General features: G+C 43.6%; 1 protein-coding gene and 1 pseudogene across 1 annotated transcript in view; one reads left to right on the top strand and one right to left on the bottom strand.

Moving 5' to 3' along the window:
- LOC124777581 (forkhead box protein O-like) overlaps positions 1-19930 on the top strand; it is a 668269-nt gene that overhangs the window by 596169 nt on the left and 52170 nt on the right. The gene's annotated exons all lie outside the window — the stretch shown is intronic.
- LOC124728204 lies at positions 12894-13011 on the bottom strand (annotated as a pseudogene).

Here is a 19930-nt window from a genome sequence, read left to right as displayed (position 1 = left end):
ATCTGAGACGTGATTGTACACGGCGTCAGAGTTCATCGCCCACCTCCCCGTAATTTACTGAAATTAGGTGACTTGTGTGTGCAGATGTGGTGCTAACTCCCTCTAGTGACCTACCAAGGCATCATTGCTTCCATGTCACGGCGTTTAGCCGCTGTGCCAAAGGTGTACATGTCGACTATTGAGAAGGCGGTCATAATCTTATGTCTGATCAGTGTACGTCTACAATGTTGTAAGCAATTCATTGTTGCAACGCATGTGGAATGGATGATCTTTTCTTATAAAATGTGGAATATGGAGGAATAAAAGTGCTGCGTCTTCCTTTTATATTTTATGTATTTATCGAGATCCTTGGGACGATGTGAGCTATGTCGTCATGGAACGAATCAGTACATACTTTACAGAATGCTGATTAGAACATTTATAAACACACAATTAAATAACTTAATGAACCACAAGAAAGAGTATAGGAATAAATAAGGCAAAACAGAAAAAGTTCTCAACTGCTGCGAGTACGTTCTGTACAAAATAGGAGTATCATCCCACAAGGAATACTTCCAACTTGAAATTGAGTACTTGGGACCAGTCAGTTTCTTCAGCAATGCAGGTAGCCCTCTGAAAATGAACCCGGCTGGATAGTGCACACTATTCTGCACAGTGCTTATAGAAGCACTTATCCACGTGTGTATCTTTTCCAGTCTAGTGTTCATTGAATGAATGTTGTAGTTTCTTCTGAAAGAGTCTCTATTGTCAACAACGTCCCCTGTGATAGAACATGTGTACAAGAACCTAAGAATTAGAATTCCTACACACCTGGAGAGTGATCTACATTAAATCCGTGAACTAACACCACAGATCAGTCTGACAGTTTGTGGGCTCAGAATATTCTTGGTGAGTGCACAGTGTGTCTAAAATGTAACACCCATCTACATCTACGTGATTACTATGCTATTCACAATAAAGTGCCTGGCAGAGGGTTCAATGCACCACCTTCATGCTGTCTCTCTACCGTTCCACTCTCGAGCGGGACGCGGGAAAAACGAGCACTTAAATTTTTCCGTGCGAGCCCTGATTTCTCTTATTTTATCGTGATGATCATTTCTCCCTAATAACGGAATGAAAGTGACCAGAGTAAACAAGCCTAAACGTATACTTCCAAGGAAGTCTTTAATCCAAACTCAGCCCTGAGAATTCAAAATCGTCGACTTCATTGTATGTTATGGCTCAACACTGACTTAATCTTCAACTAGAGGTATCTCTGTGTTCTGCTCATTTATTCCACTTAAGGCAGGTAGACTTTTCGCCTATGAAGGTCCTACTTCAGATGCTTTTGCCTGCTGTTTTTGTGTGGGTTACAACTTCTCTATCCATGGTGATAGGTCGATATGTGGAGCTGGTCCGTTGCTGAAATATCCGCTCTCGGCAGCTATGTTCTCGATCTTCCTTCGCTTAATTTGGATGTCAATTGATTGTTGCCCCGGCGTAACCAAAAAGTCAACACTTGATAGCTTCCAGCCACAGGGCTCGACAGATCGGTGGCCACAAGATTGTGGTATTTGTCAAGCTGCTTGCGATAGAGGTCCTGGTATAGCGCTTTTGCATGAGTTGGAAATGGGAACTGATTCTAGCAATGAGACACAGTTGAAATAATCATCTTAAATTATTATCTTTTAAATCAAGTCTTAACAGCAACCTCATCCCCCCCCCCTCCTCCTCCTCCTAATACACATCCTTCGTCATTATCTTCTTATAATTCTTCTTAATTCCCTCTTCCTTATTTTGAACATCTTCTAATTTAATCTGGTATTGTTTTATATTCGTACTGACCAGTGATGAGTATTGTGATTAATGTCGAATTTTTCGCTGTATGGCAGTCTTCAGAAATTGCGGTATTATTTTCTGATTGCTCCAGTTTCACTTATTGTGTAACACTTGTGGATGAGTTTCTCGTATTATTTACTAGTAAGAGCAGACCAAACACAGTCGCAGCGGAACTCTGAACTGTGTTGGCATGTAAACATTACGTGATATTTACATCCATAATATTTCATAAATTCGTCAAATTATCCATTAGGAGTTTGAGGAAGCCAATAATATCTTAAACGGAAGAGAGGAGGGAAGGACTGAGTTAGGATTTCACGTCCCATCGACGACTAGATCGTTAGGGACGGAATGCAAGAGGTCAGATTTGGCGAAAATGATGAAGGAAATGAACCCTGCTGTTTTACACTAAACATCTCGCGATTCGCCTTAAGATATTTAAGAAAACGACGGAAAATCTAAATCTGGGAGACGTTGTGGGAATTTGAACCTTCATCCTCCAGAGTACGAACCCAGTAGGTAAACATTGCGTCCTCTCGGTCGATACAGAGTGTATTTATGTGTATAATTAACACTCGAAACACTGTATCTGAAGCAACTGTGTTCTCTTTAAAATATAGTCGTAGTAAAACTTTCGCAAAAAAGTTGAGAGAAGTGGGAACTGCGACAAAGGTTCGACCTCGATAACTAGTTACTGAGCAAAGTAAATAAAGCTTTGTTGTACCAACATTACAAATGTCACATCATTTTGTGGTGAGCGATTTCTGATGATGTCGAAAAGAGTACATTGTTCCTTAGGACGAAAAAATGTAGAAACATAGTTGAGTAAGTAAGAAAAATGATGGATATTTAATGTATAGAAAAAATTCTTGCTGATTTGCGTGCTGTGGCTTGTTGGAACACTTGTTTCGATGACGTATGAATGTTTATGAAGTATGAAGGGCCGACTGTTACATGCTAAATCCTGTTTAAGATATGCCGACGCCTTACTACCACCACCCAATTACTCCACTTAGTTTCTACACCTAACATCGGTGTGGTTCGGTGTTTCTGGCGTACGCTGTACAATGTATTGGCAGAGGTGAAAATTTTCGTGGAGACTGGAAACCGACTAGAGTACATACAAATATAGACCAATCTGTTGACTCCATGGCCCATAGAGTATCTCATTTCGGTTACCTTGTATGATATACCCTTCGGTCGGAAACATAAAGGTACCCCGAGATCACTACCTACAGTTAAGTGATCTACATGTGATGTGATGTGAACTATCAAGTTTTCTAGGCAGTGTTGATTACTGGTGTGCTTCCGTGTTTTCAGCCGAGTTCTTGTTCCCATTATAATGTCCAACAAATGGAAAGTCAAGGACAGTCTACTAGAAGAGGTCAGTGAATATGTCTATCTTGGCCAGATTATAAATATGAAGGGAGACATAAGGCCAGAAATCTATCGACGCATCAAGCTTGGCTGGCAAGCATTTGGGAAGAATTCAACAGCGTTGAGATAAAAAATGCCAGTAAATCTGAAGAAAGCAGTATTTGATCAATGCATTCTTCTTGTGATGACGTATGGCTGCGAAACATGGACACTGAACTCATTTACAAAAGGGAAACTTAGGACAGCACAGAGAGCCATGGAGAGATCAATGCTGGGCTATACAAGAAAGGATAGGAAAAGGGGAGATGACATCCGGTCTGTGACGAAGGTTGATGACATCTTAGAGACAGAAGGTTCCTTGAAATGGCAGTGGGCTGGCCACGTCGCAAGAAGAAAAGGTAACAGATGGACGAAGCTAGTACTGGAGTGGGGTCCGAGAGAGCACCGGAGGCCTAGAGGAAGACCACCAGACAGATGGGACAAAGACATCAAGAAGATCGCTGGTAACATCTGGCAGAGAACTGCCCAAGACCGTCCCACTTGGAGAAGACTGCTGAAAGCCTACCTGAACCCACGACTCGAAGAGGCCACATCATTTAATGATTGAATTGATGATGATGATGATGATGATGATATCGACGAGCGATCCGTTTATCTTCTGCATCCACATATTCCGTGAGCCACCATACGGTCCATGGTGGAGGCTACTTTGTGCGACTATTGCTTATTTTCTTTCCTGTTCCATTTGCTAATGGAAAGAGGGCTAAAGACTATCTATATGCTTCCGTAGGATCCCTGATTTCTCTTACCTTATTTTCGTGGTCCATACGTGAAATCTATGTTGACGGCAGTAGAATCGTTCTGCAGTCAGCCGCAAATGCCGGTTCTCTTAATTGTCTCAATATGTGTTGATAGAACCTACCGGTAACGAATCCAGCTGCACACCTTCGATGTCTTCCTTTAGTCCTATTGGGGAAATCAGTCATTTGAGCGTTACTCAGGGATGAGTCACGCAAATGTTCTGCACGCGGTCTTCGCTATAGATAAGCTGCACTTTCCGAGAATTGAAGGTCTTGGCGGAAGAAAGAACTAACCCACAATTTAGTAAGGATGAGTCTGTTCACACTGTCTATTGCGTTTTCGAATACACCATAAGCTGATAGAAAGTTTTTTTTCCCCATATGTCCCCTCTAGAAACGGATTTCTAATATATAATTTGCTTCATGTAATTGTATTAATGTTCTTGGCTTTCAGTTTAGTCACACACATGCAACAACTCAAAATATGTTTATTCCGTCGACCTCTTCAATTCTCCCAGTAAACTGAAATGTACGGTTCTCTATTCCTAGAACTAACCTTTCGTGCTAGTTCCATTTCATTTTGTTTTGCAATGTTGCACATAGGTGGTTGGCCGACGTGACTGTACCAAGCAACACACCACTGATACTGTATCTGAATTTTACAGTAGTTTTTCGTCCTCATCTGGATTAATTTATATTTTTCCACATTCTGAGTGAGCTGCCAACCGTGGCACCAAATGCTCGTAGAAATTCTGTGCCTGTCATCTCCTATCCTCCCACAGACACGCTGCGACGACTCTTCACCGTAGTGCCAGCAGCAAGTAGTCGCAGACTGCTGCTCTCCCGATGCGTCAGATCGTTGATCGTTCCTGGATGTAGAGAACAAGAGTGGTCGTATCACAATTAGCTTGCCTCCAATGCACAGGTGGTGTGAGCTGTGTTGTTTTGTGTCTGAGTCCAGGCAGAGGCTACGCATAGCAGCACGGTGTGCACCACCTAAAGGAGACTGGATCACTCGTCGAAATACTGAGCAGAAATATGGGAGCAAGAACTCGACTGAAAACTCGAAAGCACGAATGCGCGTATCTGACACGGCAAGGAGAGTAGGCGAAACAATCTTCGGGGTTGACGGTAGTGGAGTGTGTTGAGATTGTCGTCATTGCAGTGTCTAGGCGGCCTGGGGTTTGAAACGTTGAAACGTACGGAGCGCCCGGCCTGCAGAGCGGTCCAGTGGCTGCTGCTGGCGTGACGGCGGCATTCGCGGCGGTCGGCCTTGTCTGGGCCCGTTCTCATTTCGGCTGAAGGCTGACCGGCTACTAAATACGCAGCGGCCGGGCCGAGCGAAACCCGGAAGAATGTCGCGGCCTCGCGACGCTCTCTCTCTCTCTCTCTCTCTCTCTCTCTCTCTCTCTCTCTCTGTGTGTCCTCCAGTGGTGTTCCGATACCAATCCAGCGCGCAGAACAGCCTCCAGCCGGCGGGCAGCTGCCGGGTTTCCGTGAAATGTCTGCCTGTAGCACGACATTGGTCGTTCTGCCGTGTGCTCACTTTCCGGTTCAGGAGCTGGGTAATTGTTGTTATCCTCTGCTCCGAGATTTGTTGGACTCTAGTCCATCTCCTGTACGTAAGCAGTACAGGGTTGCCACAGGTTCTTGAAATGAGGGAATATCAGGGAATTTCAAAGACGTCATTATAATCAGGGATTTTTTTTTTTTTTTAAGAGAGAACCACTCCCCCTCAGCTTATAGTCAGTGCTGTTACCACTTCTTGCCGTTGACCTAGCTGTGTGTGCGCTCTCGTTTCCTGACAAAAGCTATGGCTGAAAATTTTGTTGCGGGAGTGTGATTGTCTTTTCTATGTTCCTGTCTATGGCTCAGCAATCATCTTTACAGTGAAGGTGCTAACTATCCTCATTATTATCGATTCTCACAGTATTTGAACAAGTTATCTGTTGCATGGATTGATCAACGTGGTCTCATTTCATGAACATGTTGTCGTGGCTCGTGAATAGCTGACAACACGAGTGGATTTCCGCAACGGGCCAAAACCGTAGGGTGTCTGTAATGGATCGGGTCTGCCGATCTGAAGCCATTCGGTTTCAACTAATGTGCAGACCCTGCCCCGAGTCTCACTGATCTGCCTGCAGGCCAGGTCTGTTTGTGTATGGCGGAATGCAGCGGGTTTTCGTGGCTTATCTATTGGACCCAGCACTGCGGTGCTCCTCAGCAGGCCAGAAGCCATGCGCGATGGAGTTCAGGAATTGCGACTGTCTCGCGGCAAATACGTTCTATAGTATGGCGTTTTATGCACATTTTTTTCTAGTACATTGTGGCGCTTCGAGAGTAGTGTATATGTTAGAAAGTATGCACGATAGTAAGAACGTACTCATACATCTCTCGAAAGAATAATCACAAAATAATTGTGAAAGGCCTACTTTTTTCTGAGGTTATTTCTGAAATCAGTGAAGGTATATAATGCCTGTCTTGCGACTCCAAGGAAATGGGCATTTTTGTCATCAAATGTGTTTCGTTTTATTGAAATGAAAGTGGTCTTTAATGAAACACACATACCATGTGGATTGCTTTCTCCAATTCATTACAAATGATGTTGATGTTAGTACTTAAGATTTTCGCTCACATCAGGAAACGCCATCTGCTTGCAAGTTTTTGTAGATATTTCCTCGTTTCTTGTACCGTAGCTGCAAAAGCAGTTTGTCAACTTACGTCTTAACTTATCCTTGAGATCTCAAAATTTGTCTGGGAAAAATGCTAAAACTTGTTTGGAAGTCAGGGAAATATCAGCGAATTTCACTTTGGGAAACTCGTGTCAACCGTGCAGTAGGAGGCTGCACGACGTCTCACCGTAGTACCTACCGGGTAGCTGCCGAGGGCGCCGCGGAAAGTATCGTTTGGCGTGGAGCCGAGCGAGCCTGAGGAGTGCACGCCCCTGTCTGCACGGCCCAGCATCTTTTCTAGCGTTACCTTCTAATACCGATCATCTAAGTTAACTCGAGGTAAATTAAGGAACCTGTCGAATGGAGCGAACACTCTGACGAGCATAGAATATCGATTGACATTGAACTGTGGAGAGACGTGAGTAGTGAGGAGTAGGAGAAAGTGAGCACAAACGGTGTCTGGCAGTAACGGGCCGGTAGATACAACGATGATCATTAAAGTATTCAGTAAACACTGTGTGTTAAACGTGACGTTTGCAAGTGTATGTTCTTGCTGTCGGCCTACAACGTCCGCTGTTTCTTCATCTGCCTTCTTTTTCTTGAACCTCATTCCCACATCGGCGCTGGCTCGCTATGGTTATTAACGAATTCGACACGGTTAATTTAACCCTAGAACACTGTCTCTTCATCCATATGAAATACTGGCGATGTGTAAAAATAAGAATGTAGATCATTAAATGGATTATATCTATGACATATTGTAACTAAACGCTTATTATTGGTTTCAGGCCTTCAGTGCAGGGATGCGTGTTGCACAAATGCGGTTTTCTAACAATACATAACAGTGCTACAGATGTTTACATTGTCATGTGAGAGCGAAGGACATTTTTTTTTGTGCAACCATTGATTTAGGTATAAAATGACTTAGTAATGGAAATAACAGTTTGTATATACGAGTATAAAGATGAAATTAGATACGGCAGCGTTATGAGCAATGCACACAAATCTTTTTGTGATGTTCGCACGTATTGTCTTGTTATCAGCTGCACAGTAAACTGTCGTCAAGTGTTTCTTGTGGTTAGAGGCAGTAAGAAGAGTACTTTCTCGGGCTGTGTTCCGAAAGAGGTCCTTATTGGTCTTGCACATTCGTTTGTAATACTCTCTTTATTCTAGTATTTAGCTCCGTGCTCAGTTCTCGTTGGATGAGCTAGGGACGTGTACTTTGTCGATGTAATTCTAATATCTAAACCACCCGAGCAATGAATATAATCTCTAACGTCCGTCGACACTATAGTGCGTATTCTTTATGTGGGCAGAGTTTTTGCAAACGCTAACCGTACGTTAATTTGGCATTGTGAATTTGTATTTCGACCACTTTCTTAGCACTCCTGCGATTAGTCACGTCAGTTCCCGTTGGATTCCACTTCTTTACTGCATGCTGGAAACAGTTAGTGTGACACAGACGTACAGTGCGAACAGTGTGGCGTACAACTATACGTACGTATTCAGTGTCGTTAGTGTTGTAGGGTTAGGGGGTGGCCGGATGCCCGTACTGCTGCCAAACCCCGTTACTCCCCGGACGGAATGTGTGTTACTCGACTTGATGCATGTAGCGTTATTCGTGTGTGAAAGTGAGCGAAAGTCTTCCAAATGTTTCCGAACCGTGTAACTGAGGCGGAACTTGGTAGCTGCTCGGTATTCATCTAGGGGGCGTGAGAAACCTCCAGAAACTCACATTCGTGCTGTCCGACACACCGACTACCGGGCGGGTACGATCGGGCGCCGGCACACCTCCCCGCCTCGGAAGCGACTCTTTAAAGCACACGCCTATCCGGGCCCGTACCGTGTCGGCTGTTTGTACATTGTGACTATTATTGAGCTACCGGTATATGAAATAAAATCGTCATGACTTCTGTACGGTTTGGGTTAGGGACGTTCAAATTGCACGGTTGGCCGCGGGGTTTGATGGGAATTAGTATGGTTTGGTGTAGCGCTGAAGCCCACTTTCATTTGGATGGGTTCCTCAATAAGAAAAATTGGCGCATTTGGGCAACTGAGAATCCGCATTTCGCAAAATAGAAGTCTCTTCACCCTCAACAGGTGCCTGAGTGGTTTGCAGTGTCCTTGATGGCACAGTGACTACTGAACGGTAAGTGAAGGTTTTGGAAGATGATTTAATCCCCATTATCCAAAGTGACCCTAATTTCGACGAGATTTGGTTCATGCAAGACGGAGATCGACCCCATCGAAGCAGGAGAATATTTGATGTCCTGGAGGAGCACTTTGGGGACCACATTCTGGCTCTGGAGTACCCAGAGGCCACTGTCATGGGCCTCGATTGGCCGGCATATTCTCCAGATCTGAAAACATATACTCGTTTTTGTGGGTCTGTAGTAAAGACAAGGTGTATAGCAATTATCCCAAAACTACTGCTGAGCTGAAAACAGCCATTCAGGAGCCATCAACAGCATCGATGTTCCGACACTTCCGCGGGTCACGTTGAATTTCGCTATTGGTCTGCGCCACATCATCGCCAATGATGGCAGGCATATCGAACATAACCTAAATCCGAATCTGTAGTGACGTTTACGTGTTGAATAAAGTGCGTATACGCCGTAGTTTGTAGCTAATTTTCGTTTTTCTTCGTATAGTTCAATAATTGCCCCCCGTGGAGTGAACCAGAATTCCGCTGGAAAACATTCAGAGGTTGTTCAGGGACACCTTCTGAGTATTTTCGTATCAGGGACTCGCGCTCTCCGGTGCGTCGTTACAAAATTATGGTATTTCGTTTAATTTCTTGTCCCAATTAGCTGTGTGTGTGTATTCCACTGAAAACGGTTCAGAATAGGGTTAATATCGACTGTATGTGCTCTCTGTCGTTTTTGAAAACGAACTTGTTCCATTCATTTCGGGTGTTTGCTATTCTCAACAGTAGGGCTCACTTTAGTCTGCGCCTCTGGCCTGCATTTAAGCACCACTCGGTCACGTCTAGGGTTTATTTTTTCGGCGGCGCTAGACGTGCGTTAACAGCAGCAGGGACGGATTTAGTGATGAAGAGTGCGCCACGTGTGCGGATTCACAGAATGCGACGGAACAGCGCCACCACGAGGACGCTGGAGCGAGTGGTTCCTGCTCAGGCGACAAGCTCACCGCAGTACGTCTGCACCTCTGCGTAGGAGCCTACGAGAAACCAGATACTTCCGTGTTAAAATGAATGTATATTATCGTCATTTTCATTTCGGTGAAGGATTTTCGCCGAAACAAAGGTGACTGTGGTAGCAAAAAGGGGAAGTCATAATTACTATATTTGCAATAAGCCGCTGGAGACCGTGTGTTCCTCGTAACAAAACGCTGAGAAGGTATCCCTGAACAACCTCCGGATGTTTGTCAGCGGGATTCTGGTTCACCTTGCATCACGACATGTCTTCGGTATTTATAACTCTTGTTATGGTCGTTATTGGCGAAGGGTGCGAATCGTAATGAAGTAAATACTTGTTAATTAGGCAAGAGCCGAGGCAGAATCGTGACAATGCCGTTTAAGTAATTCGTAGCTGTGCTTCCCTACCTGAAGGAAACGTTTCGGCTCTTGAGCCGTCGGCCGCGAAACGTAACCCAAGGCGGATCTGGTGGCGTCCTTTCGACGGTTGAGGAAGAGCCCTCTCGGCAGTTACGCCTGAATTGTTTTTGCTCGCGTTGCGCAACCCGCGGCAACACTGAAGGTTAACTTGCGCTACAAGCGGTTGCTTGTGTAAACACTGGCCGGCCAATCACCCTGCGAATGTCGGCAAGTGCCGCGTAAACAAACACTCGATGTTCTGCAACGCGGCAGGCTTATCGCCGGCCGAGTATGCACAGACGTTTTCGATTTGGGTTATCTCGCCTTGTTTCTCAAGAATTTCGTTGTTTACACTCAACCGTCAAGTTAATGTTATTTTTCCCCTCAGTTATTTCGCAGTCTTACCTATACCCGCCCTGTGAATAATTCGAGTCGAAGATTGAGTAGCTTTTGCAACGGGGCCACCACCCACTTCGGCGACACAGAAGAGCTTAGTCTTTCTGAGAACGAGACGTAAAAACGTCGTTCCGTATATAAATGCGATTGTTGTTTCACAATATTTTTGAAGCTTTTTTTCTGCACATCACTTGTACTGCAGGTTTGATGCTACTATAATGTGTTTAGCATGTAATCTGTCTCATCGCAACATTATATCAGTAGATCTTGTTTATCCTCTCTTTTCTGGCACGTATCGTGTCGTAAAGGGCCCAGATTTTCATGATATCGCAAATTTATTTTTCAAAGCTTTGTGGCCGCATGAATTTTCTGTCTCCTTAGGAAGGGAAATTGTATGCGTCATCTTTCAGAATAGTGTAAACTTTGTTCCTTCTCTTGTTTTCTGAGGCGGAGAAATGGGAACGGGCCAGCTGCCACACTCAATGTGTCCAGTGTACCAGATCAACGGATTCGATTCCTCTCTATTTCGCCTTCCTGTCTAGGAAGCTACCGCGTCGCCATTAAGGTGTACAAACCGCTCATGTCCTTGTTTATCCTATGTATCATCCATAATACCTGGTACAATATTTTCGTTTTGTCGCCATCATTTCCTTGATATTATGGAAGTTTTCTTAAGTCACTTGGTGTCGTTTCTATACATCACAGAACTCGCCATCAACTATTTCTTGTAATGAGATGTGTTATTCCTGAAGATAATCTCCATTTGTAACTGTAGGAGCATAGAACCGAATAATTCAAAGTGCCAGATGGGATATGAGGCGAGAAAGGGCGAGATAGCTAATAAGACGAAATGAAAATGCCTGAACAGCTATTGTAATAGTGCTTAACGTTAGTAAACATCAGTTTGTCCAAGGTCTTTACAATTTATCTTGCAAAGCATCTTCTGAGGAAGGAATCAATCAGACAAGTAGAACAGGAATATACTCACGTACTTCTTGTGATTATTGACCCGACAACGTATGGCCGATCCGTAACGTTTTAATTCTCAACAAAATTCTGAACAGCAATACAAGCTCAAAGGAAAATGGAAAAAAAAAAAAATTGAGAGAGAGAGAATCAGTCGTCACGTATTCTGCAGTGAACAACAGGAAGGAAGATTGTTGATAGTGTTTGATAAGACTACACATCTTACGAAAATACGATTGACATACTGTAGATCACTTGACATCACACAGAATGCTTAAATTTGTAAATAAAATTCCAGTACACGCTATTCGACGTATATTAGTAACGTTTGTTAAAGGACAGAGAAACCGTGATATCTAGAATTTAGCTGATTTGACCTCGTTAATGACTGTTCAAAGGTATTATTATTCCCGTTATCCTTGACTATTGATTCCAAGCGTGGTAAAATTAAGATTAAAAAAAATTATTTGCAGTTTTTTTGATGGAGACTACCCCATTGCGATGCAGATCTTATGCTAGTGGCGAAAGTTACGTAGTCTACATCTACATCTACATGGATACTCCGCAAATCACATTCAATTGACTGGCAGAGGGTTCATCGAACCACCTTCACAATTCTCTATTATTCCAATCTCGTATAGCGCGCAGAAAGAATGAACACCTATATCTTTCCGCCCAAGCTCTGATTTCCCTTATTTTAACGTGGTGATCGTTCCTCCCTATGTAGGTCGGTGTCAACAAAATATTTTTGCATTCAGAGGAGAAAAGTTGGTTACTGGAATTTCGTGAGAAGATTCCGTCGCAACGAAAACGTCTTTCTTTTAATGATTTCCATCCCAAATCCTGTATCATTTCTGTGACACTCTCTCCCATATTTCGCGATAATACAAAACTTGTTGCCTTTATTTGAACTTTTTCGATGTACTCCGTCAGTCCTACCTGGTAAGGATTCCACACCGCGCAGCAGTATTCTAAAAGAGGACGGACAAGCATAGTGTAGGCAGTCTCCTTAGTAGGTCTGTTACATTTTCTAAGTGTCCTGCCAATAAAACCCAGTCTTTGGTTAGCCTTCCCCACAACATTTTCTATGTGTTCCTACCAATTTAAGCACTCCATCTTCAGGCCACGATTGGCCCACCGGGACCATCCGACCGCCGTGTCATCCTCAGATGAGGACGCGGATAGGAGGGGCGTGGGGTCAGCACACCGCTCTCCCGGTCGTTATGATGGTATTCTTGACCGAAGCCGCTACTATTTGGTCGAGTAGCTCCTCAATTGGCATCACGAGGCTGAGTGCACCCCGAAAAATGGCAACAGCGCATGGCGGCCTGGATGGTCACCCACCCAAGTGCCGACCACGCCCGACAGCGCTTAACTTTGGTGATCTCACGGGAACCGGTGTATCCACTGCGGCAAGGCCGTTGCCTCCTACCAATTTAAGTTGTTCGTAATTGTAATACCTAGGTATTTAGTTGAATTTACGGCTTTTAGAAAAAAATGGTTCAAAAGGCTCTGAGCTATATGGGACTTAACATCTGAGGTCATCAGTCACCTAGAACTTCTACTTAAATGTAACTAACCTAAGGACATCACACACATCCATGCCCAAGGCAGGATTCGAACCTGCGACCATAGCAGTAGCGCGGTTCCGGACTGAAGCTCCTAGAACCGCTCGGCCACCGCGGCCGGCGGTTTTTAGATGAGACTGATTTATCGTGGGCGCCACTTGCAAATTTCGTAATTTATGTGCGATACATATTCAAAATGTACATCAAAATAACAATCGGAGACTTCACCTTTATCTAATAAATTTTCTGTCTGTATCTTGCAGCTTTAGTTTTAGTGATAAAAAGTGCCTTAAGTATGGTAAAGTGAGTTTAAAGAGGGTGCGGAGGTAACAAGTAGGCTTTGATACAGGTCAATCTATTACCACACCCTGCATTTCGCATTCACATTCGTTGGCTTCGCCAACTTTCAACCAAATCATTATCCTCCAACCCAACATAAATCTGGGGCTATGCCGCAGACTAGTGTCTCACTACAGCGAAGGTTTCAGGGTGGGGGATGGACTCCAATATTACACTCGAGTCTCGCAAGAAAACAGCGATGCATTTCTGTAACAGGCGTCACTGAGAAGCGAACGGGTTTGGAAAGTCCAATTAAGGTGGGTAATTTCCGCTATTTGATCTCCTCGAGATGACAACGTGACGCAGAATGTCACAGTTGGAGATTTACTGAAGGACCTAGCGATTTGTAACTTGATGTGGAATTAAAGTTTAACTCTCAAAAACAAGACAAAAAAGGAAAAAAATAATTAGATGTTCACAAGAAGATTACGAATCCACGTATTAAAACAATATACAAATGACACTTCTTTACACATCGGTAATCTGTTATGGTAAAACGAAAGACTTGATTACTATATTTCCCAGTCGTCGCTCGGCTAACTCTTCGGTGAGCTGCGAGTGGTTTCTTGGAAGCGGAGAGGTATTGTGTAGCAGACGTTCCGCTGTTATCGCGCGCGTCCACCGCAGGCAGATAACGGCGCGGCGGCCTGCTGTGAAATCGCAGCTTCGTACGTAGCTGTGTGTAGTTTCCCGGAACCGGGCGCTCGCAGGACCGGCTCCTGGCGTGGAGTTCCCGGTCACTGGCCAACCGCCAGCACGCCTGGAACTGGAACTGCAAGCGGCACCGGACCGCACCTCTCAGAGAGCGCCAGCGTCTGTCTCAGCTAGCGCAGGTCCGAAATACTTTCCTATTGTATGTACCGCGACACTTGTGAGCTTTGGACTCTTCAGGATACGGTATTCTTTTCCTATACTAGTGTACTTTTTACTTGTTTACTGTAAACTGTCTACGTTGATTTATAAAAATACCAGTGCTTCAATAATCATTTTTAATACAGTCTCTGTGGTTAAGCCGCCTAACTACTATGCAGAAAGTGCGAGACTTACGGGACATCTAGTGAGCACCAAACGTTAGGAATTCTTTCTTCTGTTGTAATTACAGACTTCCACAATGATCAAATCAATCCCTTTTTTACTTTTACTAAATATCAGATGCGCCGACATTTTTTTTGTGGGTTTCCAATATGAGGCTGAAATTTAATTATGTAGTGGTTGACTTATTAGCAATCTGTCAAATTCGTAACTAAAACAGTCAGTTACGACTAAATGCAGTGATGTTCTCTGCGTATGAGCTTTCATAAATACAAGGTGAGGCAGCTGAGACAGGCGACCGCAAATATACCCAGAACGAAGAAATGTATCGAGGTGCGGTTTTCACCAAGCTATAGCAGACAATGTAGCGAACTTCCCGACGTTCGTAAGTAATTTTTATCGTGTATAGTCGCCGAATCACGACACCTTTTTTTCCCTACTGGAACTATTAGGGAGTACTTTTTTCTGTGGCATTTGAAAGAACCTTCTAAGGGGACTTCACCGACATAACGTGTGTGGGACTTGATCAAATAGTATCAAGATAACAGCGCCGCAAATCACGTATTTGCTTACATTTGATATAATAGGACAGACGTTTGTTGAACCTCTTCTCTGGACGAACGTCTGTCCTATTACACCAAATGTAAGCAAATACGTAACTCAGGCACGGTTTGTGTATATTACCACGACTGTCGTACCAAGAACTCCAAATGTTAACCCTGAACACGGCTATACGCTGTAATGTGATTCTGGAGCAACAATACCGTACGTTCAATTTCATCTGGAGTTAACGGCAGCACAGGCCCGTGTTATACGCACCTGTAAGCGTCGATGTTTCCTAACAGACCTGTTATTTCAATTTTCGTCACAGATAAAAGCATACAAGTGTTAAGTTTTGTGTGTCTGGAGACCGTTTTGAGTTTCCTGAACGACCGTTTCAATGCTCTGCAAATGTTTTAATAAGAGGCCCTGTCGTTACAAGTGCAGAATGGGAGGAACATGCGTCATTTTGGTACCACACTGACCGTCTAAATCCCAGTGCGTTTTCTTGCAATAAATGCGTCCGTGGCATATACTACAAACTGCAGATAGATGAATGTATTTAGATTCCCTTAACCAAAACGGGGACCAGTGATGCAGGTGTCTGAAAAAAACGTTGTTTTTATCAGCTTATTGGGGTCACTGTGGGTTTTGAGCTGATGATTAGTATATATTGCGAAGATTCGCTTGCTCAGGGTTTGTAGAAGATGCTTTCTCCTGAAACAAAATTTTGTATAGATAAGCCGCATCACTGTGCACTTTCGTAACTAACATTCGGAGAAATGTAACCAATTTTGGAAATCATTGGCATGAAGCTGTAGATGGAGCGTAGTGTGAAGAGGATGAAATGCGACGGAATGTAGCGTTTTCAGAAGATCTGTTTAGTTGGAACCTTTCGTACTTCCGAGAAGCCTTCTAGTGACATTTAGATTGTGTGTTACTGCTGCTAAAATGTTAGTTTCATTTCTTTCATTGTTTGCGCTTCTTTTTCCTTGGCCTATTCTATTCTCCACGCGTCCGCTTAACTTTTGTTCCTAATGTTTGCAAAGACAGATCGCTAGTGCTTGGCAAGATCTGGTTTCTCTGTAGCTTCTCTGTAGCTGACATCCATCATAAACGATATTCACTTTCTCGACTGTCGTATAGCTTTACGAGTAAGTTATCTCGCAGTTACAACATAAAAACACAGGTTGGTGTCCTTCAAAGAGCCATACCCGAGTTTGCTTACATGTAGTATAATACGGCACGCATTTGCTGAACCTCTTCTAACGGTGGGACAGCGCTTTGTGACCATACTACCTTCACACTATTTGGTCACGTCCCATACCTGTTATGTCGTTGAAGTTGTTAGAAGCTTCTTTCGAACGCCACAGAAAAAGGTAGATATATAGCTGGATTAGAAAAGAAAAAACAAACTTTGTGTTACAGTTTGGAGACTATAAACGATAAAAATTGCTTGCGAACATCAGAAGATTCACCATATTGCCATTATAACTTGGCGAAAACCACACCTCGATTTTATATTGATTCTGGATATAGTTGGGGTGGCCTGTGTCAGCTGCCTCAGCTTGTGTATGTTTACTGTCTGTCTGCACCAATTACTACATGACTATCACTATTGGAATATCGCTATTGCTATTTTTCCTGTACCTTTTCACTGGCATACATTTTTTTTCAGGCTGCTGTTCTTGCTCACCAACCTCCTCCTCTCCCTCCCCCCCCCCCCCCCAAATCACACACACACACACACACACACTGGAAGAACAGTCGTTTTATAAAACGTCTGTACCTTTACTTGCTACCGTACAAAACGCGTAGTTCTCAGACGCTTATACCCGCTGTTCTTTAGGTTTTTCTCAAAGAAAGGGTTTATCATACACTGAGAAACTGACCGTCACACCAGTGCAAGAACAGTAAGAAGATTAAAGTTAGTCCGTCGAATATTTCAATTATTAAACTTTCTGGTTTCTAGCCGAGTGAGTTGGTGGAAGCTCAGGCGTCAAGAAGAAAACCTTAGCGATCGAAAGTTTTTAATTTCTTTGGTACTGGCCTCATATGGATTCTTCGGACTATGCAAAATAACAGATTGGCGACTGTACTGTGAATACTGTAAGAGGTGTTGCGTTTATAACCGAAAGCAGACTTTAATAGTACAAGCTAGAAGGTGTTATTCGTGTTAAACTATTTGCCGAAAGTGAAATTCTGCCTCAAATGGGTGTATGAGTAGAAACTAATTGGGCTTACTTATTAATTAATAGAAATGGTGTTTATCCGGGTAATTGTATGTCCACTGCTGCGAACGGCAATGTTTATGTTGTGGAGTTGTTCCAGCGTAATACTGTGCTTTGGTGGCGAGTAAAGGCTACCGGATTGGTGTCCCGCAGAGCATGTGAGATGCGTAAACGTAGAGGGGCTACGCACTGTAGCTGACGCTGGCGTGTCGCAATGCTGCGCTGGACGGATCAGTTCGTCTCAGCTCGACTCGGCAGTCGGCCGCCAGCGACCGCCTTCGCCGCTATCGGCCCGGCCGGGTTACCCAACTTTGACTCGGAGTTTATCAGCCATGACGCAACGCAGGGACGCCGCATGCCCCCAGAGGGCCGTGCTTGGGAGATCCACTGAGGTGCTGACCTCATTGCTACACGAATACTTTGCGAGAGAGAGAGAGAGAGAGAGAGAGAGAGACTATGCAGAGTGGAAAGGAATTACGCGTCTCAGCCACAAATTTACGTACAATGCCTGTTGTTTTGGTGACACCTGCTCGTACAGCTTAACCCGCAGCGCCCATCTTGAGAGACAGGGAGGTGAATCAGAGTCGGATCGAATCCGCGCTGCAGCTTAACGGCCTTTAGTTGGTCTGTACACCGGCCGTTCCTAGTGTGGGTTTTAGGGGTTTTCCAGGCTCGTGTGGGGAAATACCGACCTGTTTCCTTACACATAGGCGGCGTACACTCAGCCGCTAAGGTAATATAAAGTTGCCAAACTGTGAAAACAACCGAGATAAACACGAGGATAGAGAGACTAACTGTACCTGTGGCATTATTTAGTATAGAGAACAAATAATTACCAAATTTAAAATTCAGTAAGTACATATCACTTATTTTAAATTATTGCATCTCTCGTACACACTTATACACACGAAGTCTGCCAGGAGTCTTGACTAAATACTGCCACCAGTATCAAGTAAGCTAGCAATCTTTGCACCACTTCGAAAAAAAAAAAACTGTATATAGATACTGAGTCATGTCTTGATAAGATTCCACACAGTACCTAGACACATACACGTCAGCCGCAAAAAATCTGAGGTTAGTGTTAATATGGTCCGCCAAGTCATGAACTGCTGGGTCTCAGCATACTTCCATGGCGCACGCCTGAAGTTACTTCTCCATCTGACGAATCTCCATCGAAGACAACGTGCCCCGTCATTCCTATCAACGAACAGCGAATCCAGCCGCAAATTCCGTTTGATACCACAAATAATCTTATTTTCTGCAATAAGCGTTTTTATCATATTTTAACGTTCGCTAAACCTTGGTACATTTAAATCGCGACACTATAATGCACAAGCGCCAGTTATCACAAAATTTTGTATTCAGTTCGGAAAGATTTTGCCTTTTGATTGTGGCATTGAGTCAGATTCAGTACCGCATGGTCAAAATCAAAAGTTGCAGAAATACGCATTTTACCGAGAGAGATGGCTCTCTCTGTTCCTACTACAACTGGAATACTAAACGCCCGTCGAAAAAATTCCCCACTCTTGATACACTTCTGCACAATTCTCTCACAATGGACTCACTATCATCTCTGTTCCACTCTCGGCTGACCCCAGCAAGAAGCCCTCTCATTGGTCGTCCTATACTCTAACATGTTACATTAACATTTTAAATCTTTCTGTGCTTGAGAATAGCACAGAAATGCAGTAATTATTTTATTTGTATAAAATAAAACAATACAGTCTTATTTAGTAATATAATAATAAGTAGCGCAACAGAAATTATAATATGCAAAATGCGAAGGTGTAAAAAACGTGATTCACCTTTTCCTTTTTTGGTTTTTTTATTATAAGCAACTGAAAATGGCAACAGGCCGAAATGACCGCTAGTGTAAAGTAATAGGTGATGCAATAGCGCTCATCTCGTTTAAAGAATTTTACAGCCTACGGTGGATATTTAAGATGGTTTTAGCATTCAGAAAATAGTATAACAGTTAACATAACGTAAGAAAAGCTCTCTTAATTAAGCTCTTTACGACAAGCTTGTTGTCTGAACCTATTCACGCCCACATCACTGTCTTTTGGTGTGCTGTATAAAAGAATCGAAATTATCCATCTTTATACCCTTCATCATTTAACAACTTTTGACAAAAAAATGCTATGTCACAGTATCGCAGAGAGATATGCTTTTTGTATAAGTCAGGAAATACTGCCTCTGCCTGATGGCCTCGATGTCATGCGACAGATATGCAATTTGAGTTTCGCGGAATCCATTCTTATTGGCACGAGGTAATTTCTTGTACTGTTGTAATTTGAGGGATTCTAATGGTTCTTGCAACCAGAAATGAATTTTTCTCCGTCACGTGCCTATTAATGCTAGGGGCCTTGCCACGCCCAGCCTCTTCAGAAACTATTCCCACTACCTTAGGAGCTTCTTTAGGCGGTTGCGTCATTAGCCAAGCACTTCTTTAACTGTGGTGACCAGTTGTGGCTCACAGACACACTCAAGAGACACAGGGGTGTTGCAGAGAGCATCCCAGAGTGCCCAGAGAGCTAAAACACCTAGAAGAATCGCTTCTCTGCCTTTGGCAAGATCAATGTGTAGTCTTTTTATTCGAGGTCAACACTTTATTTACGATAATACAGATTTAAGT

This window comes from Schistocerca piceifrons, chromosome 1 (genome assembly GCF_021461385.2).
Source record: "Schistocerca piceifrons isolate TAMUIC-IGC-003096 chromosome 1, iqSchPice1.1, whole genome shotgun sequence".
In the NCBI taxonomy this organism is placed as follows: Eukaryota; Metazoa; Arthropoda; class Insecta; order Orthoptera; family Acrididae; genus Schistocerca; species Schistocerca piceifrons.
This window is presented reverse-complemented; position numbering and strand designations above follow the sequence as displayed.